General features: G+C 40.2%; 1 protein-coding gene across 2 annotated transcripts in view; it reads left to right on the top strand.

Moving 5' to 3' along the window:
* The first annotated feature begins 4,731 nt into the window (after positions 1-4,731).
* Positions 4,732-7,040, top strand: part of LOC102959516 (NXPE family member 3-like) — a 47,554-nt gene continuing 45,245 nt past the window's right edge. For both annotated transcript variants that reach the window (XM_007073955.3, XM_042972073.1), the window contains exon 1: positions 4,732-4,772. The gene's annotated coding sequence lies outside the window, so the exon portion shown is untranslated. The remainder of the gene's footprint in view (positions 4,773-7,040) is intronic.

The raw sequence follows: 7,040 nt of genomic DNA, 5'->3' as shown, positions 1-7,040 counted from the left end.
AGAGTGACACTGAGCCAGGAGCTGACATTGTTTAGAAATGAGGGAGGAGGGTTGTTGGCAGATAACAGGAGCAACTTGTGGTAGGATCTGAAAGGCCCTGAGCAGTTATGAGCTTGAGTCCCTTCCAGGTCAAGGCAGTGGAGCTGGGAATGTGGCAGGTGAGGGTGGGCAAATGTGGCCTCAGAGGCGTGGCACAGTGAGCTGGAAAGCCAAGGCTCAGGGCCAGCCAGTCAGCAGCAAGTGACCAAGCCGACTGGGAGCTAGAGTAAGGAAGGGCTCTCCTGCCTTCATTAGAGGGTGAGTGTGATTGGGGCAAGCATCTGTATTTAAACGATCCTGATGGAAAGATGGAGATGTGTAAATTCCCAGAGCTCCTGGTGCACATGATCCTATAGGGCCTGAATGGATGGGAGTCCAGTTGGCACCACTGTGGACTTGTTAAACAACAATTTCTTGCATTTGTGGAGTTACAGCCCTGTATTACTTGTATTTGAAAATATCAGCTCATCCTCATTCTCTATTCAGTCCCTCAAACCTCAGCTCAGGGCTGTCATTAGAATTTAGCCCCTTGCCTTGCAAACTAAGATTATGTTCATAAACTGGGGCTTTATTTTCTCAAAATTGGGCAAAACAAAATCAAATAAAATTCAGGTCCACAAATCCAGTATCATCTCTTTCCCAATTACCCCTCCCTCTCCATCATCCCCACCTCCCTTACCATAAAACCACCCATGAGAGGTAAGGAAGCCAAATTTGATGACCCTTTCTTTTCTCTCCTCAAATAAATGACAATGTAGCCACTGCAGAAAGAATAAAGGCCTCGGCAAGTCTTGGCAGATACTCCAAAGAGAGGAAGGGTGGGAGACCAGAAAGGGGCTAAGATGGAGGTGGGATGGTAATATGAACCCAGAGGGGTGTATGCTAGATCATGGGGTTCAACCAAGTTCTAAATCGTCTCAGGGACAGAGGGGGTTGGACCCATCAAGGAGAACTTTCCTGGGTTGGACATGGGAGAGAGTCCTTTCTGATTCTGACTTTTCCCTTGAAAACTCTTCCCAAGTTGATTAGATTGTAATGAAGATATGAGTTAATATTATTTCATGATTCTTTAACGTTTTCATCACCAATGACCCCCTTTGTTATGGACTAAATGTCTCCCCTCACCCCCTTTTATATGTTGCAATCCTAACTCCAAATGTGATGGTAGTAGGTAGAGCCTTTGGGAGGTGATGGGGTCCTGAGGGTGGAGCCCTGTGAGTGGGATTAGGGCCACAATAAGAAGAGACTGGGGAGAGCTTCCTTCTTGTCTCTTTTCTCTACCACATGAGGATAAAACTAGAAGTCAGCAGTCTCAACTCAAAAGAGGGCTTTCACCAGAACCTGACCATCCTGGCACTCTGATCTTGGACTTCCAGGCTCCAGAACTAAATTTCTGTTGTATATGAGCCACCCAGGCTATGGTACTTTGGTACAGCAGCCAGGACTGAGACACCCTATTTTTAGTCTCTTTTTACAACATTATAATATGATGTAACCTTTCCCCCATTTTTGTTTCAAATTTATTAAAATTTTTCATTTCTGTTTCCAGTATCATTGGATACCTTCAACATCCATTTCTACTAAGTATTTTATTTAAAAAAATTTTTTAATGTTTATTTATTTTGAGAGAGAGAGAGAGAGAGAGAGAGAGAGAGAAGAGAGACGGAGTGCAAAAGGGGAGGGCAGAGAGAGAGGTAGACACAGAATCTGAAGCAGGCTCCACGCTCTGAGCTGTCAGCACAGAGCCTGATGTGGGGCTCAAACTCACAAACCGTGAGATCATGACCTGAGCCAAAATCAGTTGCTTAACCGACTGAGCCACCCAAGTCCCTTCTACTAAGTATTTTAAATACTTCAGATAGTTCACAGACCCCACTGTGGGACCCCGACTGCCTAATTTCCTTTGTGACTGTCATTTACTCTACTGCCTGGGTCAGTTCCTGTGTGTTGTCAGTCCTGTCCATATTACTATTGCTTTTCATCAGAGCTGACTTCATGGGTGCTCAAACTGTACAGTCACACAGGGTCCCGTGCTCAGAAGGGCCTGTGCTGGGTTTAATGCTGTGCTGTCCCCATCTTGAAATTTGTAATAATTTTTGAACAAAGGGCCCCACATTTTCATTTTGTACAGGGCCCCCACATGTTGTAGTTGGTCCTGCCAGTCACGACTGGGAGAGGTCCTGGGGCTGGTTGGGGGCATAGCCCTGAATTACTCTGACAGGCTGCTCAAGACTCTGGCAGGAGGGAGGGAGACTTCCACTTTCTCACAATCCATATCTCAGACCCACTTTGTTTCCTTGAGTTAAAAAATTATAAACATGAAATCACTGCTTCACTATATACTAATTTGGAAGTAAATTTTAAAAAATAAAAAATAAAGTTAAATTATAAAAAAAAAGTGACACGGATGGTTTAAGGACAGATTTACATTTACAGATTTGTGGCTATATTTCTAAAAATCATAAAATGTCTAATGTCACTTTATTGTAATAAGGATTTTTTTAAGTAAAAAAAAAAAATTTATAAACATGAGGGGTGCCTGCGTGGCTCAGTCAGTTAAGCGTCCAACTCTTGATTTCAACTCAGGTCACGATTGCAGGGTCATGGGATCTAACCCCCGTCAGACCCTGTCAGAACCGGCTTAGGATTCTCTCTCTTTCCCTCTCTCTCTGCCCCTTCCCTGCTCATGCTCAATCTCTCTCTCTCTCTCTCTCTCTCTCTCTCTCTCTCTCTCTCTCTCTCCCCCTCTCTAAATAAACTTAAAAAAAAATTGTAAACATGGACACAGATTCCCTCTTGCCTCTTTATTTGGAAAACCCTGCCACAAATTCTGTGCCTGTTGCTTTCATTTTTGTTTCCTTGTGCTTTATTTCATTTCCTCCCAACCAAGTGTGTACGTGGTGCAAACAGCCAAGAGTTGTTCTTGGTGGGGGCCCCGTTCACCACCTCCCATGCCCCTTTTTGCCCCCACCAGGCAGGCAGCCATGCACTCCTGCACAATTCCTGCTGCTGTCTTTGAACTTTCTGCCTCCAAATGCACTGAGGGCCCAGAGTGGTAAAGGGTAGAAGGGAAAGGAGATCAAAGGAGAAGGAATGGAGAGGAGGAGAGCTGGGGGGGGGGGGGAGGTGAAAGGAAGAGAGAAGCAAAGGGCGACTAGCTGAGGGTTGGGAAGTGCTTGGGATGAGACCCCCCCTTTAAACTTATTTTATTTCTTAGAGAGAAAGAGAACAAGTCAGGGAGAGGGGCAGAGGGAGAGAGAGAATCCAAAGCAGGCTCCACGTATATATACGTATACATATATATAGAGAGAGAGAGAGAGGGAGAGAGAGAGAGGGAGGCAGAGGGAGAGAGAGAGAGATTGTGCATACTATTTGATTTTTTGGCCTACCGAAAATTCAACTATGTACACACATATATTCAACTACCCATTTAAAAGAGCTACCTAGGGGGTACCTGGGTGGCTTAGTTGGTTGGCTGTCTGACTCTTGATCTCAGGGTCATGAGTTTGGGCTCCATGCTGAGCATGAAGCTTACTACAATAATAAAATAGAGTAGAATAGAATAGAATAAAAAAATAAAACTACCTAATATTCAGTCATTTAATTTATGTAATTTAATAATTTCCTATTGTACACCTGGTTATTTAAATTGTTTTCAATTTTCATTTTTAAACAGCATGGACTGAAATTTCTTGTGCATATCCAGGATATGCACTTTCTAGATAGGATAACTTTCTAGAAGGAGCATTTTAAAGGATGGCAGTCCACAGTGTAGAGTAGTGGCAAAAGCATGTATTAAAAACACTTATATGCTCTGTAATTTAGTTACATCATTTAGTCCCTCTGTAACTCTGTTTTCTGCATCTATAAAATGAAGGTGATAGCATACTGCTTCATGGGCAGCTGTGAGGATTGAAAGAACTAATAACACACTTAGCCTAGTGTCTGGAACATGATAAGAGCTCAATAAACGTGAGCTATTATTACTGCCAGACAGCTCTTTCAAAAAGTTGCGCAAATTACACAGCACCCTATACTATGATATACTCTCACTTGAATTAATGTTAGATATTATCCTCCTTTTAAATTAGTGATTCTCAACTTTGCCTATACATAGGAATCATGTGGGGAACCTTAAAAAATACTGATACCCTGGTCCCACTCCCAAAGATTCTGATTTAATTGGTCTGGGATGTGACCTTCAGCATTGGAATTTTTGAGGCTCCCCAGGTGATTCTGATATACCGATATGTGAGTTATCACTGTTTTATTTTCTCTTTGGTGGAAAAATATATATATTGGTGGTGCTAGCAGCTGGGAGGAGGGGGGTGAGGAGTAACTGCTTAATGGGTACTAGCTTTCCTTTTGGGGTGAAGAAAATGTTTTGGAACTAGATGGATGTGGTAGTTACATAACACTGTGAAAGTACTAAATGCCACTGAATTGCTCACTTTAAAATGATTAATTTTGTGTTATGTGAATTTCACTTCAATAAAAAAACAGAAAAATATTATGTCTTTTTTTAATATCTTTTAAAATTTTTTTAAATGTTTATTTATTTTCAGAGACAGAGACAGAGTAGGGGTAGGAGCAGAGAGAGAGAGAGGAGAGAGAATCCCAAGCAGACTCCATGCTGTCACCAAAGAGCCTGATGTGGGCCTCCATCCCATGAACTGTGAGATCGTGACCTGAACCAAAACCAGGAGTTGAACGCTTAACTGATTGAGATTCAGGTGCCCCTATTTTAATTTCTTTTACAATTATGATTGAGGGTTTAATTATATGTTTAGTAACCATTAGGGTGATTTTTCTTTTACTCTTTTTCTTAAGCCTGTCTATTGCTCACTTTTCTGCTAAGATGTTCATTTTACTGTTTGTAGGAGCTGTTAGAATGTTAACCTTTGTCTGACTCGGGTTTCAAATGTTTTTTTCAGTTTGCTTTTTGTCTTTTATTCCTGTGTTTTTTTTTAAATTTTTTAAACATTTATTTATTTTTGAGAGACAGAGTGAGACAGAGCATGAGCAGGGGAGGGGCAGAGAGAGAGGGAGACACAGAATCCGAAGCAGGTTCCAGGTTCCAAGCTATCAGCACAGAGCCTGATGTGGGGCTCGAACTCACAAACCACGAGATCATGACCTGAGCTGAAGTCGGACACTTAACCGACTGAGCCACCCAGGCGCCCCAATTCCTGTGTTTTTTGATGTACAAGTTAAGTTTTTTTTCTTGTAATTAAGCTGTCAAGTTTTTTATGATTTTGCCCTTCAGTGTCAGGCTTAGAAAGTACCCCCCCAACCACCCCCCCACACACACACTAGAAAAAGAGCAAACTAAACCTAAAGAGAACAGAAGGAAGGATATAATAAACATTAGAGTGGAGATAGAGAATACAAAATAAAGTAGTAGAGAATTCAAAATAATAGGGAAAATCCATTAAACCAAAAGTTGGTTCCTTAAAAACATCAACAAAATCAACAAATTTTTAGCCCAACTGACTATGAAACAAAGAAGACTCAAATAAATAAAATCAGAAATGAGTTTCAGATAACATTACTATTGACCTTACAGGAAAAAGAAAAAGATTGTAAGAATATTCTGAATAGTTGCCAACAAATTAAATAATCTAGATGAAATGGACAAATTCCTAGAAACAATGTACCAAAACTGATTCAAGAGGAAATAAAAAATCTGAATAGACCTATAACAAGTTAGGAGATTGAATCAGTAATCAAAGACTTTCACAAAAGGAAAAGTCCAGGACCAGAGGGCTTTACTGGTATTATCCAGTGAAAAATTCTACCAAACATTTAAAGAAGTATGAATACCAGGGCGCCTGGGTGGCTCAGTCGGTTGAGCGTCCGACTTCGGCTCAGGTCATGATCTCGCGGTCCGTGAGTTCGAGCCCCGCATCGGGCTCTGGGCTGATGGCTCCGAGCCTGGAGCCTGCTTCCGATTCCGTGTCTCCCTCTCTCTCTGCCCCTCCCCCGTTCATGCTCTGTCTCTCTCTGTCTCAAAAATAAATAAACGTTAAAAAAAAAATTTTATATTCATTAGCAATTAATCTAAAAGGGACATTTAAATAACAATACCATTTATAATACATAAAAAGAATAATATACTTAGAAATAAAGTTAACCAAGGAGGTGTGAGACTTGTATAAGGAAAATTACAAAAAAAAAAAAATTGCTGAAAGAAATTAAAGAAGATCTAAATAAATGGAAAGACATCCATATTCATGGGTTGTTAAAAGACTTAATATGGTTAAGATGGCCATACTGTCTATCATACTGCAAAGTGATCTACAGGTTCAGTGCAATCCTTATAAAAATCCCAATGGCCTTTTTGCAGAAAGGGAAATCACTCCTAAAATCCATAAATCAAGAGAATTGAAAACATATGTCCACCACAGAAAAACGTACACAAATGGTTGTAGCACTACTATTCACAATAGCTGAAAGGTGGAAACAACTCAAATGTCCATCAACTGATGAATGACAAACAAAAACTAATATATCTATATACAATGGAATATCATTCAGCTGTTAAAAGTGATGAAGTCCTGATTCACACTGAAACATGAATGAGTTTGGAAATGAAAGAAGCCAAAAACAAAAGGCTACTTATCATATGTTTCTATTTATATGAAGTGTGTAGAATGGGCAAATCCATACAGACAGAAAGTTAGTGGTTGCCAGAGGGAAGGAGGGGGGAATGGGGAGTGAATGCTTAATGGATATGGGGTTTTCTTTGGGGTGATTAAAAGATCTGGAAGTAGTGGGAATGGTTGCACAATATTATGAATGTACTTAATGTCACTGAATTGTACACTTTAAAATGTTAAAATGATGAACTTCATGTTATGTATTTTGTACTACAATAAAAAGTCCTTTCCAATGCAAGATCAAGTAAATTTTTACTTCCAAAAATAATAGGTTTTTTGTTTTATTATCAAAATTTTAACTCTTTAATTAAAAATTTTTACCCAAATTATCACAATACCATT

This window comes from Panthera tigris, chromosome E3, assembly GCF_018350195.1.
Source record: "Panthera tigris isolate Pti1 chromosome E3, P.tigris_Pti1_mat1.1, whole genome shotgun sequence".
In the NCBI taxonomy this organism is placed as follows: Eukaryota; Metazoa; Chordata; class Mammalia; order Carnivora; family Felidae; genus Panthera; species Panthera tigris.
The sequence above is the reverse complement of the archived record's forward strand: the minus strand, read 5'-3'. Positions and strand labels throughout refer to the sequence as shown.